General features: G+C 35.6%; 1 long non-coding RNA gene across 1 annotated transcript in view; it reads right to left on the bottom strand.

Moving 5' to 3' along the window:
- LOC107296272 overlaps positions 1-19,486 on the bottom strand; it is a 29,572-nt gene extending 10,086 nt beyond the window's left edge. Inside the window, exons 1-2 of the long non-coding RNA XR_001549091.1 lie at positions 19,467-19,486; positions 11,847-11,975 (exon numbers count right to left, since the gene is read on the bottom strand). This is a non-coding gene — a long non-coding RNA (uncharacterized LOC107296272). The remainder of the gene's footprint in view (positions 1-11,846; positions 11,976-19,466) is intronic.
- Between the last annotated feature and the right edge of the window lie 237 nt (positions 19,487-19,723).

The following is a 19,723-nucleotide window of genomic DNA, read 5'->3' as shown; positions in this document are numbered from 1 at the left end:
GGGAGAATTGAGAGAGAGAGAGACAAACACACACACACACACAAAGAGGAGAGGGGAACTGCTGGGGCCGGCCCGTATTGAAGAATATGGCCGAATTTACCCGGGCTGGCCGTATATCGGCGTATAACACGCACACATCATTTGCCCCCTATTTTCAGGGGGAAAAAGTGCGTGTTATACGCCGATAAATACGGTATGTAATCAGTTTTTAAAAAAGATGCAATATTTGGAGAAATGCTGACAGTTTTAAGATCCCTCAGCTGACAAAACTCAAGAAAAAGGGATTTACCTCACTACAAAAATAATGGTTTGGGCAAAAGCAAAGTTTGTCTGCAGTACACAATAACATCCCAGGAAATAAAAATGTACTTTGAGAGCAGCAAAATACCAAATGTAGAAGTAAAATGGAAATACACTACATATAGTATATAGCATAGTATATATAGAACATATAGTGTATAGCATATATACTACATACTATATGCAATATACTATACAGTAAAGTACAGTAATATTATATATACTATTTTAAATAGCATTAAATACTTTTCAGTATGCCTAGATGTTACAGTTAAAATATTAAGTTTTCATTTCTCCCATTTCTTTCCTTTAAATACCATTCTACAAAGTTGAACTTCGGAAGAGAAGACGATGATAATGTTTGTATGGCTTTTTCTATGTATATTTCAAGTACACTTTTGACTGCAACTACAATACAATTTCAAATGTACAATAATACCCTATAGGAAATCTAGTCACAATCAATACTCCTCCTCTTCAAGTCTACCTCCTGGTGACTATAGAGACATGTCCATGTTGTCTTTTGGGCAACAATTCAGAAGCAATTTGGCATTAGTGTCTTGCAGCATGATTTACACCCATTTTAGAACTCAAAGACAATATGCAAATACAGTGGGGTAAATGACTATGGGTAATTCTATTCCTTCTGTGCTATGGTCTGATTTTTATGAAGATCAGAGAACCAAGTTGTTTATAGCTAAGATTTTTCACAATCACACCAATCTAAATTTCATTATTATCTGGCAGTCCTACCACTATTAGTGTATTATTTATAAACCGAGGAGCATATATACACACTGATTGAAGAGTAAATTGAATTTACTATTATGCATGGAGGAGCATATACTGCACCTTGCTGGGTAATGAAACATCTGCCAGCAAATAACTAACCTCAGAGAACACCAAGTTCTCCACATATATACACACCAAAAAAGTACAACCCCAAGCTATTTGTCTTGTCTTCCTTCTGAGAAGAGTATTACAAAGACTACAGTTACATTACTAGAAATAATATACATGGAATTACAGCTCCAGTAATTTCTTCCACTGAAATTATGCATATAAATAATGCACATGAAAATTAAAAGGGTTTTGCTCCTTCACATATCATAGAATCAGAGCAAAATTGCTTTATTTTCTTATACATACAAATTGGGGATTGTTCAGGAGATAAAAGATCATTTACATATAAAGTGTTATTTTAACTGGTTTTTCATTTAAATTTGATAAGTATAATATGTTTCTAGGATTGGGCAGCACTTTGGATTCAGTTCCAAAAAGGGTTTTCAGAGCATGTGGAGATGTAAATATAGCACTTGTCTGTGCTATACCAGCTGTGTCTTTTCCCAGGACTGCAGAACAGCTCCATGATCCAAAGAAAAGATGCAGTTGCTTTAACAAGTTACACACAGGCCCTATGTTGACAGTCCTGTGTATTCCAAAGGGCCTTTGAGGAACTGAACCTGAAAGATTATACAGTCCTGCATATCTCCTAAGCAGTTATAATTTTTTATAACAGGGGTCTCCAACCTGTGCTCCAGGGCCAACTATCAGGCCGTGGGCTGTTGGCCACTGGGCTGTGTGAATCGCTGGCCACTGCACGTGCAGTGCACGCTCGCACCCCCCTCACGTTAGCGTCACGGTGTCGCGCGGGCACTAGCATTGCCGTGAGTGGTGGGTAGGTGCCAGTGTTGCTACGAGCGCACCCCCCCACTCATGCTAGCGTCGTGGCATCACGCGGGCGCTAGCAATGCTGTGAGCGTCAGGCGGGCGCTAGCATTGCCATGAGCGCACCCCCCTTACTCATGCTAGCATTGTGGCATTGTGTAGGCGCTAGCATCACCCAAGCATTGCGCAGGCGTTTGTGGTCCCGTTTGCATCGCATGCACAATCACGGCCCCCGTTCATGCATGTGCGTGCTCCCATGCGTAAAGGCACCTTCACACACACACACACTCTCCAGGCCGCCATCCCAGAAATGTTGGGGACCCCTGTTTTATAACACAGAAAATCAGGCATTAGAACAACATAACCTGATACTACTGGGAGGCTGAATTTGGAAAAAAAAGTGTGAATAGATGATTTTAATCCAGTAAAAAGTGTTGAAGAACATGCTAGAGGGAAGTTAACCTCAATATTAGCTCCTGAAATTTTCCAATTAATGCCAACATATGCTTTAGAATCTTTTCAGGAATATGTATACTATGATGATAGCATGGAAGTAAGGTTGAAGACGCAAAATATTTCTTAAGTGACTTTTAGAATATACATATTTAACAAGTTAAGATAACTGTGCTTGCCACTATAACTACAAAATAACAGTTGCTTTATATACAATATACAGTACATATGCTTTAACAAAATTTGAAACTAACAAAATTATATAATGGACATCCAAATTACAAAGACGTTTTCAGTTAAAAATCAGATGAACAAAATGTTTAGAATGACTATATCAAATAAGCAATGGAAATGCATTTATCTGAAAGATCCAAAATGATACATGAATCTTATCACAAACTTGTATATTTCTGATCTGAATCATGTTACAAATTACAAAGTATGTTTAGTATCTACCACACTGTGATTTTAACTTTAGATTGATAGGTAAACATATGAAGGCAATCTGTTTTGGATAGATGTAATTACAATTGCAGAACACAAATAACCAATGTATCCACTATTTTTACTATTAGGAATAACCAAAAGTATGAATGCTTAATGTATTAACATTAATGCAGATTATTAAATATGCACCAAGACTGAAAAATACAAGTAATAATATTGAAGAGATTTGAAAAAGAAACTAATTATGTTTTTATTTAAAAAACTTTTAGAATGATTAAATAACGTGATTTTTAGGGGGGAAAACATTTAAAGTCTAAGGGATAATTCTTATAGGAAAACAGACAAATACATGTTGAAAATGATTGAAGCAGTGGAAAATTATATATTGAAAACTACAAATACTTTTCTTTTAAAAAGTCAAAGAGCACATTTCACAGTTTCTTTTATTCTGAAGTTTTATATTAGCATGGAATTGATATTTTTTTTGTACCATTAAAGAAAACTTTAAAAAAAACAGAACACAAAAATCAGTTTCCTTTGGTTTGCACAGAATCTAACAAAACAGAAAATAATAAAGGCTACAAAAAAACACTAATCTGACTCTCAATAAAATTAATTTACAATATTTGAGACCATTTTTATTACATTGTTGTTGAGGTTGTTACAAAAGTAGGTAGTTTACATGGCTGCATGCACTGCTACCAACAAGAAGAATGCATTCAGTGTAAAGCACAGTCCTGTAAGGCAGAGGTCCCCAAACCCTGGGCCACAGCCCATTTAGAACCAGGCCGTGCAAGCAGTGGGCAAGCGCATGCATGCAGTTCCACATGCGTGAACTGCGGCCATATGCGCACAAATCTCCATTTGAGTGAGTGGAACCATCCCCTCTCTCCCCCCCCACCAGTCTGCAAAGCTTGAAAGGTACATAAATATATCGTAAAGGTTAACCTTTTGCTTATGAGGTTATGTAAGTTGCCTTCAGGTATACCATAAGCTCATCTGGCAATTTGGGGTCAAAACTTGATTTTTGTCACCCTAACTTAGATATACATTATCTGCATAGTTGAAGGGTCTAACATCTTTATAGCTTTTAAAGAAGCCCTTAAAATATATTTTTGTAGAAGCTATTAACTTTTAATTTTAACTGTTTAGTTGTTTTCCTTATTTTTAACATCTTGATTTTAATTTTTTAACTGTAAATTGCTAAATGTTCAATAAATACATTAACTTGCTTATAAAACATACAAATACAATGCATAATCCTTTAAAATTACAGATGACATGTGAATTTGCCCATTCAAGTATTCCTCAAGTTTTAAACGACCTTTGAGTTCAGATGTCAACCATACACACAATGGAACATAATAATTTCTACCTCAAGGACTGTGCCCAATTCTGGATGTCACACAATAGAAAGCGCTCAGATCAAGTAGAATAAGTTCAGAGGAGGATTAAAAAATGTCAAGGGACTGGAAACCAATGTCAACAATGTGAGGTTGCAGTTACTAGGTACCTAGAACATGAGAGCATTCTTCAAATACCTGAAGAAATGTTAGAACATAAAAGAAGGCCAAAACCTGTTTTTTTGTCATCTACTAGCACAGGACATAACTTTCTGGATTTCATTTGCACCCTTTCCTAGTCGACCTTCTTTGCCTATCCTAAAGCCATTTTCCCCATTCTGATATTTATTTGTAAAGTGCAGGGCTTTTTTTCTCATAGAACGCCCAGAATGGAATTCCAGCACCTTTTTTGGATGGAACCTTGTAGGGTAGGCAAGGCGGGTTGTATGACGTGTGTGAGTTCCGGCACCTTTTTTTTTTTTTTAGAAAAAAAGCACTGATAAAGTGTATTCCCTAAGTGTGTCCTAGGCCACCCACCATGTCCCTGAGATCCAGAAGGCTCTGTCATCAGCCTAAATATTTTGAATTCAGAGCAAAAATTAAGTTGTCCTTGGCAGCAAAATAATACAGTGAGGAAAATACTCGATCCAGCATACATTCCTCACTATGTGGAAACTGCTCCCAGTGTTGATTCATCTATTTGAAAACCTCCAGGGTCTGCTGGGAATCTCTCCTGCTAGATCAAAAAAATCCCACTTCCATTATCAAATGGGAGAGGAGATGCATTCCAAAAAGAGTACTTGCCTGCAATTACTGCCTCTTTTGGGTTCCCATTTCCTCTACATACACATACCATCATGCCCCAATCTTTCCTTTCAGGATAAGCAACATTATGTCAAGGCAGAAGAAATAGTGAGCAAAAGAAAATAAAGGCAGGAAATAAGAAGAAAAGAAATCTAACACCAACATCACCTGCTATACTACAGATAGTCCTTGACTTAAACAGGTTCGCTTAGTGACTGTTTGAAGTTACAGCAGCACTGAAAAAAGTGACCTATAACCGTTTTTCCACTGATGTTGCGGTATCCCCGTGATCAACATTTGGACATTTGGCAACTGCCATGTATTTATGATGGCTGCAATGCCCTAAGGTCATGTGATCACCTTTTGTAAACTTCTGATATAAAAATCAATGGGGAATATAGATTCTATCTCAACATCCCTCTTTGATACTGATCACTTATTTTCGTATCGCATCCACATTCATCATCCATTTATCCTTGATTGATTGCTAATTTACTACACATTTATCCATTTCCAACGCATTCAAATTTTTAGGTTTCTCCTGACATTTTCAATTTCAATTTCTACATAAGCATTCTAACCCATAGCTATTATTGCTTTTAACAAGAATTCACCCCTCCCAACAATCTTCATGCTACTTACCCGTATTTGCACATCTTAAAATGTCTTCATCCCATTTTCTGTTACTTGAATAAACTTCATACACTTCAGTGGCACACTGTAATAAAATTTTCACTCTCTGATAACTCACATATTCTCCTCTTTCATTGTCCCATTAATTCTACTGGGAGAGGAATTTATGTTCTAACCAGCCAACCTGTACTCAATATTTTCTTACTGAAACAGAGAAGCAGAATGACCATGGGTGGGCAAAAAAGCAGTGGGAGGAGCAACTTCCAACTTCCTGCCAGCTTCCCCATTGAATATCCTTGTGGGAAGCTCACAGGGAGTGGTGAAAATGATGATCACATGACTGCAGCTGACCATGACAGCATGGTGGTGCAGTAGCACTTAAGCAGCCCAACTTTGCCAAGGTTTCAATCCCATCTGAATAATGGGTCCTGACTTTTAGACACACTTTTTAAATTAGCCCATTTGAGGTAGGTTGATTCAGAAATTGTTGCCCTGTGATACCCTATTTCAACCAAATGAAGTTTACAAAGGCATATAGATACTTTTACACAATGGACTCATCCTTTCTCTTCCTATAATTAAACTTCCCGAGGCACAGTGGTTAAAATGCAGTATTGCAGGCAAACCCTGCCCATAGTCTGGAGTTCAATCCTGACGGGGCTCAAGGTTGACTTAGCCTTCCATTCTTCGAGGTGGGTAAAATGAGGACCCAGATTGTTGGGGGCAATATGCTGACATTATAAACCATCCAGAGAGTGCTGTAAAGCACCATGGAGCGGTATATAAGTCTATATAAATCTAAGTGCCATTACTAATGCTATGGTTGTTTTATTTCTATTCTCATTTCTTTTACTTATTTCCTTTTCTTCAGTATCCATTTTTTCCCAAGTTCCACTTTTGTCATTACCAAATAATTCTCACATCAACCTTACATTTTTACTAATTATCTTTTTCATAAAAAACCATCAGTTCAGTCCTGCTTTTTCCATTCGTTCCTTTGCCATTACATGAATAGTATTGCGTTTAATCTATTTATTCAAAAATATACCTCTTTTTATGGAGATACTCACTAAACAATTATCATTTTCATTCATTCTTACATCTGAATGGTCCAATCACTTTTACATCTCATATCACCAAACATAATTTTTTCCCTCAATTGCATTAATTAAGAATGTCATACAATTGTCCTAGTCATAGGTAACTACCTATACTTTAGATCAAGAGCAAAGGCAAGCTACAGTAATTAGGAAAACTACCATATGAAGTTCCCTGATCTACAGAAGAATACTTACAATACATTTTTATTATTTTGATTTCCTCGATGTGATGAGAACAAAAAGATTTTAAAACTTCAGAGAGCTGCAAAACAACAGTTAAAGGCTTCTATATTCACTGGGCACAACATAACCCTACAATACTCAGGGGTTTATTGGATATAGTTGAAGAATATATAAAATCAGTTTTGATTAAAGGGATAGATGACTTATTAACAGCCATTGTTCAGTTGTCTTCCATCAGACTAAATTTTAATAGCAAGACAGGCAGCATTAAAAAAATATATAATACTCTTAGATCCTCATAGATGCTTCTGAAGCTCAGGTTAAATGAAGTCTGTTTAACAATCCCATCACCATTAAGTAACTCATTAGGAAATAAAGTAATTATCAAATGGGAAATATGAGGTAATTATGACTCTGAAACAGATGACATACAATTGCTAAAAGGGGGCGAGGTGTCTCTTAGTCATATGTCAGAGATTTACAGTATTATATCTCATTCTCATTTTAACCACTAGTGGTATGTTGGCAATAAACCTACTATTTAGATTTCAAAATAATCCAAACAGATTGTTACAAAAAAAAAATTCTTGTGTGTGTGTTGATATTAAAAAAAATCATGACACTAATAATGTGACTCTACTAGTATTAGGTAGGAACAGCAAGGTGCCACCTATTTTTATTTATTAAACAACTCATATAGCTATCCACTTTATGCACCATAATCCTAAGTATTTTACAAACAGGAAATCAAACAGTAAAAACAAAACTTCATAACATAATTATGAATCTATTTACTTTGTAAGTCTTATAAGAACATGTATTCATGGAAATTCAACTACTGGAATCCTAAGAAATAAAATTTCAGTGTTGAAATCAGACAGAATTAACTATTTACAATGTTCTTGCATCAATCAGCATATTAAGTACAACTGGAATTATGAATACAATTAGAATTTCTAACTCAAAAAGGACGTTCTTGATCTGGAAATAGTTACCTGCATAATTGAACTGAAAATGGTGTATAAACTACAAGTGGTTTTCTTTTCCCTAATATAAGATCGTCATACAGGGCTTTTACATACTATGCCATAACTTGGAATGCTAAGAAATTGAAGAATCACTGAACAATTATTTTTATTAAGAATTCTTCACTAGATTAACTAGTGTACTATACGCAACTGAGAAAGTAGTGTTGAAAAATACCTGTCTGGAGTTGGGATAAAACAAAAAGCAGTTCTGATATGACCTATTTAATAAAAATTAGCACCTTAAATTTGTCATTGGGTGAAATTGAAGGTACACAGTATTTCAAAGGAGATCTGTATTTTTAATTATCTTACTGAAATTTTTAATTCTTCACTGAAAGAAATAAAAACGGATACAAATACTCAGTAATTCTCAGTTAATGACTGCCCTCTTTAGTGCCTGTTCAAAGTTATGACAGTGCTGAAAATGGATTTATTATCATCACAGTGTCGCACAATCATGTGATCACATTTGCACGTTTCACAGCCAACAAACAAAGTCAATGGAGAAGCCAGCAATGAAATTACAAATTGCAGTCATGTGATGTTTCACTTAATGACTGCAAATGTTTCACTTAATGACTGCAAATGTTTTGCTTAATGACTGCAGCAAAATTACTTACATCATAAATCCAGAATGGCCATGTGATGTTTAATGATGGTGTCACTTAGCAACAGAACTATGAGCATTAAGTGAGGAATATATGTACAGGAAAAGCAACCATTGTCCACTATTTTCTAATTTCTTTAGTTCATGAATATGAAAAGGCTTGAGAAGCAGTTCTTTTCACATAATTAAAGCATTCTCCAGACCTTTTCATATATATGTTACGTTTACAAGAGCCCACCAATAATGTTTGAACTAAGAACTGAAAAGGTATGTTGCCTTTCTTAAACTTCTACAACATGAAAAGGGCTTCAAAATCTCCAATATATTTTATATTTGTATATTTTAGTATCCAATATCAGTGGGAAAGCAGAAGATAGACATACAAGACATGGCTTTTCCATCAAGCGGGATTGGCCTAGGGGGGGNGGGGGGGATTTTATAGGGATTTTAATAGGGATTTTATAATTTTTCTAATAACAGGTTTATCTAATATATATTTTAATTTGGTTTTTAGATATTTATTGTATAGCTCTGTTTTTACTTACCTGTAAGCCGCCCTGAGTCCCTCGGGAGAAGGGCGGGGTATAAATTAAAGTATTATTATTATTATTATTATTATTATTACAATGTATCTTAAAAACTTTGAATGCAGGATGCTTGTAAAGAATTAACATTACCACTAAGTCAGTTTCAATCATCAGCCAATATTAACAGTTCATCAACACTAGACAACATTTTAAAAAGAATTTCCTCTTAGATACAATTAAATATAGTGAAAGCAAACTAAAATTAATTTTTCCATTCCTGTTGAGTAAAAGTTTTCTCACTCAAACAGCAGGGGGCACTAATACCTTCCCCACAATATTTTTTTCTCTTTAAAAACATTTACAAATATGAATACTAATTTCAAATATTTTTACAGAAATAAGGTATGAAAAAACACTAGGATATGCATATAAGCAACAATCCAAAGGAACCATGGCAAATAACAAAGCTGTGTGTAAGTATCCACACGGTAGTACTCCAAATGCTATCTGTATTGATTATAGTTACTCTGTAAATATGTCAGCCTTTCCACCCCAGCAAGGATCACTACATGCAACACTTACTATAGGAGCACATTCAGGTGGTCTGTTTGTTAAAACTGATGAATCACATTTTCATCTTATTAAACGAGGATGATAACTGCATCAAGGTAAGAACTGTACACTATCTAGAAGTGAAGAAGTCTGTACTCTTATCGTCCTGGACATTTAAACTAAATAGAAATATATATGATAGCTTACATTAGACACAGTTCTAGTTATCCCAACCTCCTTTGAAATTTGCTTTGATCATTGATGTGTTGGAACCGTATCATAAAAGCATCCCTATCAACCACACATTTCCATAATCAGAACATAAAAGCATAAGCGGTGTCCTGCTGGATTGGACCCTCCCTCCCGCCTATCTAGTCTAGCAGTTTGTTCCCACAGTGGCCAATCAAGGGCACAAGAAAGTCCACTAGTGTCCCAAAGTGAAAGGCAAATGGCCTTCAAAGACAGTGACACTAATTGATACTGCTCTCTGTGACTTCCAGGAACTGGTCCAACTGTTTTCTGAAGCAAGTCCAACATTTCTTTGAAGCCAAGATTTGAAGTCAAGATTTAAGATGCAGGAAATAGTAATAATAAATGAAAAAAAAACTATAGCACATTTCTAATGATACAGTGCTGGCTTGCATAAATCATTCAGCGCTGATTATGAACAATCTCATCAATTAAATATCACTCCTTTAAGAATTTTCCACTAAACTTTGCCCTGATAATTCTATAAACAAATTCTGTACCAAATATCAGCATTCTATCTAATGGTGAAATCCAAACTGGCCCTGAAAAGGGCATAAGAACATGCCAACAAATCTGTATACAGATCCTAAAAGTCCATATGAGTTGGAATAAGTGATCAGATTAAACAGACTGGCTACATCATAGAAATCAAAAGCTCTCTATTATTCATCATTCACATTGTAAAGGTGGCTAGTAACTGAAATACACACAATGTAATACTGCTGCTGGCACTAAATAAATATTAGTGCTATTATAATATAATTTACCAATCTGTTCTATCAGTTAGTCTATAATTTTCTCTACAGCGACAAAGCATATAATGGTACAAGTATGAACCTGTTTTATCTAGCATTCATCATTCATTGTCATAATTTAACCATGCTCTTTCCATTTCAGTTAGACACTTAGTGTAAATTGTACATCTTTACAATCTTAACAGTTCTTGCAATTATTCTTTTTTAAAATACAATACTGTACCTCCCACCCACAATAAAATATATTTTAGGCACCATAATTTAAAGACATATTGGTAAGTGGGGTACTAAATTACTTTTTTTCTGGATGTAAACAGAAAATGGAAGGAAATTATTTTGTCAACTTTCAGTGCACACGAGGATTCACAAATGGTTCTTGGGATAACAGGAATTCAATGTTCCTTAGGGACTGATCCAGGAAAACAGCACAAGAGAACATGGTAATCTGTAGACCGAGGAAAGTGGTCAAGTATAAAAGAAAAAGAAGCACAGGAATAGGTCTTTAAAACAATTAGGAAAAGCACCTTTCCAGTCAGACTCTGACAATACTGTCACAATTGTAATATTTATAACTTATATAGAAATGTGTATGTCCATGGGACTCAGAAATGTTGTTTTCTTTTGAAGTATCATATGTACTTAGTATTTTACCATATTGATCAATAACGGCCGTGGTTATCCATTTTCAAACTTTGATAAGGTGACCTTGTTTTGTAGGTAAAGAGAAAAGAAAATGGTGGGATAACTCATTACATTAAAATACTGTCCTCTGTCCACTCCCAACATTTCTTATCCAGATAGGACACTTCTTGGAACCACTATTGCCCTCACCTGCTCTTGAATCAAGCAAGTAACAACCAGAATGCAAATCTAATATGCTCATGCAATTAGGAAGACATCTTACTTTATACCAGAACATAACACAACATTCATGGAATATATCAATAGGGACAGTTGATTCTTAGCAGGTGAACTAGGCTTGGAAAAAACCTGGAAGCAGAAATGATGCTGTAAACATCATTGGAAATGGCGCAGTTTGTGTGAGACTTCCGGGGCTGAGGAGTAAAAAATATTCTGTACGCAGAAGAGGATATTGTGTTTTGTCTCTAATATTAAATTATAAACTGCATCAAAAACCAGAATAAATTAAAGTCTTTTGTAAAATACATTATTGAAAAGAAAGTACTATTTTCTCACCTTATTTCGGGAAAAAGAGCACCTTTTAAGGAAAGGTAAAACTTGTTGCTGCGGTTGTCTTGAAGAGGTGAAGAAAAAAGCTCAGTGCTTAGATTGTCTCTTTAACTTGATGTGTCTGTGATTGAAAATCTGAAGAAAGGCAAAAAATACATGAAAAGCAGTTAATAATTTACCATCCATTTACAAAGTAGCAAGTATATGAAATGCATTTTGAATAAAGCAGAATAATGGATGGTGAAGTGGGCTATAGCTCTCATAGGTTATGCCACTACAATGTCTGTGAGGCTGCAATTCAATGCACATTATCTGAAAAGAGGTCCCATTGAGCTCAATGAGGATTACTTGGGGATATGCTAGATTATATTGCTAAAACCACTCAATGGATTATATTGTTAAAATGACCCAATAGCGTGCATTGCTAAAACTACTCAAAAGACATCTATATAATATCTGCAATCGACTTATTGGATAGTATTGGTCAGAATTCAATTTCAGAAAGGAATCCTGAAAAGGCTTTCAGAAGGCCATGCCTCTCAAACAAATGGGGATTTATTGCAATGCGTTGGTACAATATAGCAAATATCGAAAGGATTTTTTATGGTTTCAGAAAATCATACAAAATCTGTGACCTTTAAACATAACTCTATTCTTTTTTACTTTATCTTTACATCAAACTGTCTTGCTTGATGTAAAGACTGACATGACAGGTGCTTTCTGGTATGTATTAGCTTAGTTTTAAAGAAATTAAGATACGGTATATTCTCCTTCCCTCTCCCCTCTCCAAAGCTAAAATATAATGCAGCAAAATTCAAAGAACCTCGTCATGTCAAAAGATAACAATAGCAGGCTCGAATCTCCCTGTGGTGAAGCAGACAAATCAGCTATATTTCTTGGTGAGTATTGTAACAAAATAAAATGAGGAAGCAGAAGATAGCATTCATAAATTGTTTGGATTTAGTTAAGATTGACTAAACTGGAGAGATAAATGTAGCTATTTGAAACACAACACTATAAAGCAGCAGCTTCACCACAGAATAGCACCAGATAAACCATAATGTAAAGCCAGGAATAGACAGGCAACTGCCTTCCAGATAGCTTTCAATTTCAATCCCTACAATCTCTAGTGAGCACAGCTCAAGATGAAGGAATGCAGGACTTTAAAAGATCTGGAATGCACCAAATAGCCTGCCTTGTGTGAAGCTATAATGTTGTTCTGATTTAATGTGATACCAAATTGTATTCATTGTAGCCTGTAAACCATCGTTTCTTTCCTGAAATAGATCGTACATTTCATTAACCCCAAAACAATACAAAACAAAACAAAAAACCTCAGAATCAGGCCAATATAAATGAATTGCTCTTGTATGACACAACAGAGGTCAATATTGCCAGATGACACATAAGAATGCTATCACAAGCCTGTGCAATAACAGAGAAAATTCACCTAAATCTGCATCACACAGTTAGCTATAGTGACACACTGAATTCTGCTTAGCACTTGGACAAAATTGTGAAAACCAGCCTATGATGATATCACAGGGACAATATGTATATAAATCTGTCTTCTTTTCCAAAAGAAGTGTCTACAAGAGAAGCTTTCCCATTAAACTGAAATATCAGAAAATAAATAACAAGAATCTGAAACTATTATAGATCGGGGTCCCCAACCCCCGGTCCGTGGACCAGTACCGGACTGCGGCATGCCAGCAACCGGTCCGCACAAACAAGCAAAGCCCCATCTGCAGGATGCAGGCAGTACACAAAACCATGCACCCTCTGGTCCATGAAAAAACCTTTCTCCACGGAACTGGTCCCTGGGTGCCCAAAAGATTGGGGACCTCTGAATTATAGCATATTTTTAAAAGAATAACCCACCCATTATCAGAACATCTAATAGCATAAATAACATAAAATTGCTAAAAAGTGAAAGGTGTTTACTTCTCTATCAGAATGCACCATTCTCAGAACCTCAGCAGAAACTTTTTAGCTTAAACAACAATATAAGAGGAAAGTGATTTAATAAAAAAAAGTTCTGGGATCAGCTGAAGTACTTTTTAACTCCATCTGTAAAGTTTATGTTAACAAGCTAAATTTCTGGTGGTTTTATGGAGATGTTTGTATCATTTTCTTGAACAATACAGAAGTGGTTTGCCCCTTCGTTCTTCCAGGATGTTTTCCCAATTTCCTTCTCTAGTATATATTATATCCTGGTGGTCTCCCATCCAAATACTAATCAAGTCTGACTGCTTAGCTTCTGAGCCAGAAAAGATAGTCCATCATGTATCGCCACCTGCTGGAACTTTATACGTTTTTATTTTAATTAAAATTAAGCTGAAGATTTAATCAAATCGGGCACAATCTACAGTATTAAGAAGATTTCCTTAATATATCCTATTTTCTCCACATATCCCATTTAAATCAGGCTTGTACAAGAGATCTTCTTTAGTGTATTATATTCATAATTATTGATTTCCCTTTTAAAAGTTCACCAAAAATATCCAGTTTAAATCACAATCTCTTAAAATTGTGCCAATAATTCACATATTAAAATTTTATCCAGATGTTTACATCATCTTTGTTTAAATCCCAGTGTGCACTGCTACCCCCAGAACTCTGTAGTTTAATCTACAAGGCTTTTAAAATTAATTTCTTACATTAGTCATATTATAGGATAACCCTTCATGAGTAATGAAAAATTTTGTTCAATTCACTGAATTTACTCCCAGATAACTGGAAAGAGAATTGCACTCTAAATCTATTATTTGTACTAAGTACATGAATTCCACCTAAACAGTTAATTATTCACCAGATCAATGGGCCAGCAAAGCACTCAAGGATTCTCTCAACAAAGAAACTGCTTCTTAACAAATTATGCCTGAACTTAATAAACATTTCAGTCAACATTCACTACTGAGGTAGCAAAGAGGGAAAAAAGTGAGGCCTACTTTTGTTCTCATAGACACCAGTATATGTAAAGCACTGCCTCCAGCTGTCAGAGCAAAGAATTAGATATGTTTTATTACACAATAGATGATTCTGTAGTAAATACTACCATAAAGATCATCTGACACTTAAAAAAATATAATCAGAAAATGTTGCTTATCAAATGTAACTTAAAAGCCCTTGCACTAACTTTTGAAGTCCAAAGTGAAAGCACATCATTCTTCAGATATCTCAGTCATAAGTCTAAAGCAGGGGTGTCAAACTGCCGGCCCGCAGGCCAGCCCTGTCATCCGGAAGCCGCACCCACCCCATTGCCGGCAATGGCAAAACCGTCATGATACGTTGCGTGACGTCACGTGACATTGCGAGTTTGACATGTCTGGTCTAAAGCATTCCTACACATTCATAAAGCTTTATTTAAAAAAATCAATCATATCATAGTAGCAGGACAATGAGAAACAGACATTCTATAAAATTAATTCTATGTTCCTCTTTCTGTCACATTCATTTCTTTTTGTTTTCAGACTGCTGGACGGGACACACTGGCTCAAAACAGAAATCTGAACAGAATGTGATGGAGTCTGCAAACTAACAACAGCCTTCCTTAACAGGACTGCTCATATGAGAAACCTCTCTAAAAGATTATCACCAGAAGTGAAGTGGAGACTCCAGAGAGAGAGAGAAGTATGCCAATTAAATATAGAGATGAAAAATATGCTTGTAATAAACAATACTAAAAATAAATTAAACAAACATTTCGAGTTTCAAAATGGTTAATATGGAGATGAAGGTTCCAAATACTAATAATGTGATAACTTGGAGCAAAGCAAAATATAACTTTTAAAAAAAATCAACATGGGACAAAGAAGTATACAAATATGAATCTTTGGCATTGCTAATGTGTTTTACTTTGCATTAAAAATGTATTAACTATAATAAAAAGCTTTGCTCTTCCCTAAATTTAATATTGTGATTGAAACAGTGATACAAAATAAATAAATAAAGCTATTGGAAAATTATGTAAACCATTAAAGAAACTGTTAAAATATTTATATTACCGGTATGCTTACCATGGCCTTCAAACAAATACATTGTTATTATTAAATTCCAACTTGTTTTATTTTCTCAAAAGCCTTTCCTTACCTGTTAATAGCTAAAACAAATAAAATCTATTTATATTACAATGAAATAACAATAATTTTAGACTAAAATGCAATGTTACCTGCATTAGTTGCTGTAGTTCAGATTAAAAATAATTTCTACAATTTCATAAACTAAGACATCAGGATTTTTAACCTTTGCATTCCATTGACAGTACAGTATCTTGTATGATTCCTGCCTTCAAACGGTTAAGCAACAAACTCAAATTACTTTACTGAAACAGATTTTTTTTTTAGTATAAACTTTGAAGTTTTAAAAAGCTACAGGCATTTGTTGGTCTACAAACAATACATGTTCATGACATTTGCATGCTACACAACTTTCTATTTACACAAAACGTCTTTATGGGAAAATCTAATGATACTATTTAGGATCCAAGATAACCTTACCATGAATTACTTACAAACCTACATGCTTCTGACAAACATTGTGTAAATTTTAGACACTGGGATGCAAAAATCATTCATCAATCAACACCAGAGCCAGAAAATGCATTCCAGGAAGCTGCAAGCTATTATGTTTACAATATTTTTTAAGGGTTGGAGTCTTTAAATTCCTGCAGTGGTTTGATGTTCTGAACATACAAGACACATTTGGACAATAAAGATGATATAGACACACATAAAAGAAGTTACACTGGCCACTCTTGTGAAAATATAAAGGGACTGATTAAAAATTCTCTAAAGCTTGTTTCACTGCAGATGGAAAAGAATAAAAAAGAAAAATCTGAAATCTCAGTTCTCAGCATCAAATTAAATACCTATCTTTTTTCCAAAGAAATTTTTTATTATTTTTCATCATAAAAAACAATTATAATCATAGATAAACAGAATAAAAAGTAAAATCCCCCCCCCCCCGGACTTCCCAAACCTAATCCCAGGATAATATTCATATATAAGTAAACAAATACTAATATCTCTAACTCCACAAAATATCTTAATCTACATGAAAAGATAGAAAGAGTAAACAAAATAAGAAAATCTAAAAACCTAAGTTATATTCTACCACTCTATGCTTCTTTTTAATATAAACAATCCATCTTCTCCATATTGATAAAAATTGTTCATTCGAGTAGTTCTTCAGATAAGCCGAAATCTTTGCCATTTCAGCAAGATTCGAAACTTTCAATCTCCAGTCTTCCATTGTAGGCAGAATTGGACTCTTCCAATTTTGGGCTATCAGCAAACGAGCAGCAGTTAAACAGTAAAGCATCAAATTTATCTCTTTTGCATCTAAATCTTGCACAATACCTAAAAGAAACAGCTGTGGGAGAAAGATAATCCTTTTTTTAAAGATTTGCTGTAAGTTCCACCACAATTGTATCCAAAAGGCCTTAATAACCTTACAAGTCCACCACATATGAAAATTAAATACCTATCAAATTAATCCTTAAAAGTAATCCAATTAATAAAATATTATGCTGGTAAAAAGCTGCTGTCATTCAAAATAGGTATGGATAGTCCCACTGAAACAAAGAGGCAAACAGCCAAAGTTGCCTGTCCCACAAAGCTGCCCTAAAGAATTTCTTCAAAGTAAAATGCCAACCATAAACCAACTAAAACTCAAAGGAAGTTTAAACTTAAAAAGAAGCTCCTCCAAGTTTAAAAGCAACCACAAATGCCTTCTGGTAGCTCAAATAATAATACCTTTCGGTTAAACGTTTTCAATTGCATTCAGAAATTCAGGCAGAGAAGAGGGATGAACCATTACCACTATTTATAATTTTACAAGCCTCTGAAAAAACTAAAAAAAAAAAAAGAAGAGAATATACAGCAAGCAGCTTAACCTAATTTCTAATGTGAAGAAGCACTCCTCTGCTAAAGCTCTATAAACAAGAAAAATAAAAAATACGAATGCTGTACAGAACATCTTATGACTTTCAACTCCTAAATTCAAAGTTGAAATTACTCCAATATTACATGCAGCCTCTAATTTTTTCCATTTCAATTTTTATACAAATTATGTACATCACATGCAAAGAGGCAACACATTTAATAATACACAAGTGACTAAAAAGTTGTTCATGCCTGCGACATAAGCCCATCCGAGGTACCCCAGTCACAAGAAAAATGCACCTGAATGGACGATGAATACTGTCTGTTACCATGGCACCTCAATCTAATTACATGACTGATCAGGGCTAGAGAGAGTGCAATGAAACCTACACCACTGACATGTCTCTACATGACTGCACACGCACACACATACATATGCACAGAGAGAAATGTGGAAAACCTATCAGCTTTTTTGCTTACATTTGCAGTCGATGAGAATAAGGACAGTTCTACTCAACACAAAATGACCTATAAAACAGTTAATAGGAGAAAAATAAACCTATAACTCTAAGTAATACAGTATCTCATCAGTTATCTCTTCCTCATTCATAACCCTTGTTCTGAGAGCAATAACACTAGGCTGTCCTCACCAGCCAGCCAAACAAATCCACATTGACTGATGAAATCTGAATTTGCTCTTAAGGTTTCACTGGAGATTGTAATAAGCTGCCCCAGAATGTCACCGAAGTAACTGGTTACACTGAATCATATCTAATTTACTAACCCTGTCAAAACACAAAATGTGGATTGCTAAAGATTTAATCATCTCCACCACGAAATATTTTGTATTCAAATATGTGTAAAAAAGAATCCACAAACTAAGACATGCAACTACATAATTGTGGTTACCTAAATACATAATTGTAAAACTAATTATTATGCACATTAGGAAATTATAAAGTAATGGGATTTCCTTCCTCCTCCAATTCTATCTGGGTTTATAATCACTAGGGAAAAATATTATTCTGGAGGAGTCCCTATTGCATACCTTACGGTAAACAAAATAAAAATAGCTTGTTCTTGTTAGCCACATAGTGTGGCATTATATAACAAGCTTTCAATTTGCTCTCTTTTCATCACTGGATTCTGATTTTTTTCTTTCTTTCTTTCTTTTTTTGCTGCTCTTTTGACAAAATCCAAAACACCTCGGGTATCTGCCTTTTAAAATGTTATTTTGTTGTTACCCTTAGCATTTCAACATAGATCGACTTATGCAGAAAATACTTTCTCTCTAACATTTGCGGGGTGGGGGGGGTACGCAATTGTTTCAAGGCTTCGAGATCAGAATAAGGTTTCGGGAAACTAAAACCAGGTAACTTTTGCAAAAATAATTTAAGAGTGAGTGACGGGAAGCAGGACAGCACCGAGACACACAAAATAGGATTCAAAGGCGGAATTGTCTCTCTTCTCCTCCCCCCCCCTTCCTTTTTCTTAAAGGGGGGGGCAACTCTGTCGCGTCTATTAAAAATTAAAAAAAAAAGCCGATCCTTCCTGGCAGAATCTTGGCAGCCCCTGGAAGGTCCTGCACGGTGCGTCTTTTTCTCCCAGGGAAAGCCTAGCGGAAGGTGAAAAGCAGAAGCTGCCGGGGAGGATGGGTCAAGGTGAAGGGGGAACACAGGCCCCCCCACCTGTAACGGAGCCCTACCTCCTCGCCCGTGCCCAGCAGTGGCCCTTTACTCACTCACTGACTCCTTGCTGTAGTGCCCGGAGGAGCCTCCAGCCGATTTGGGGCCTGAATGTAGGAGCATAGTGGAGGAGCTGGAACTGCTACCGCGGCTGGGCACATCCCAGTCCCAGCGCCGCCTCCTCCTCCTCCACCTCCTCCTCCTCCTGCGCCGCCTCTTCGCTTCATTCACCCCTCCGGCAACCACCCAGCCCCGTACTATACAGTGCAGCGACGGCTGGCCCTCCCTACTATCAAGCCGGGGGAGGGGAGAA

This window comes from Protobothrops mucrosquamatus, unplaced genomic scaffold, assembly GCF_001527695.2.
Source record: "Protobothrops mucrosquamatus isolate PMUCROS unplaced genomic scaffold, P.Mucros_1.0 scaffold2724, whole genome shotgun sequence".
Classification (NCBI taxonomy): Eukaryota; Metazoa; Chordata; class Lepidosauria; order Squamata; family Viperidae; genus Protobothrops; species Protobothrops mucrosquamatus.
Note: the sequence above shows the minus strand (reverse complement) of the source record. Positions and strands in the feature narration are given on the sequence as shown.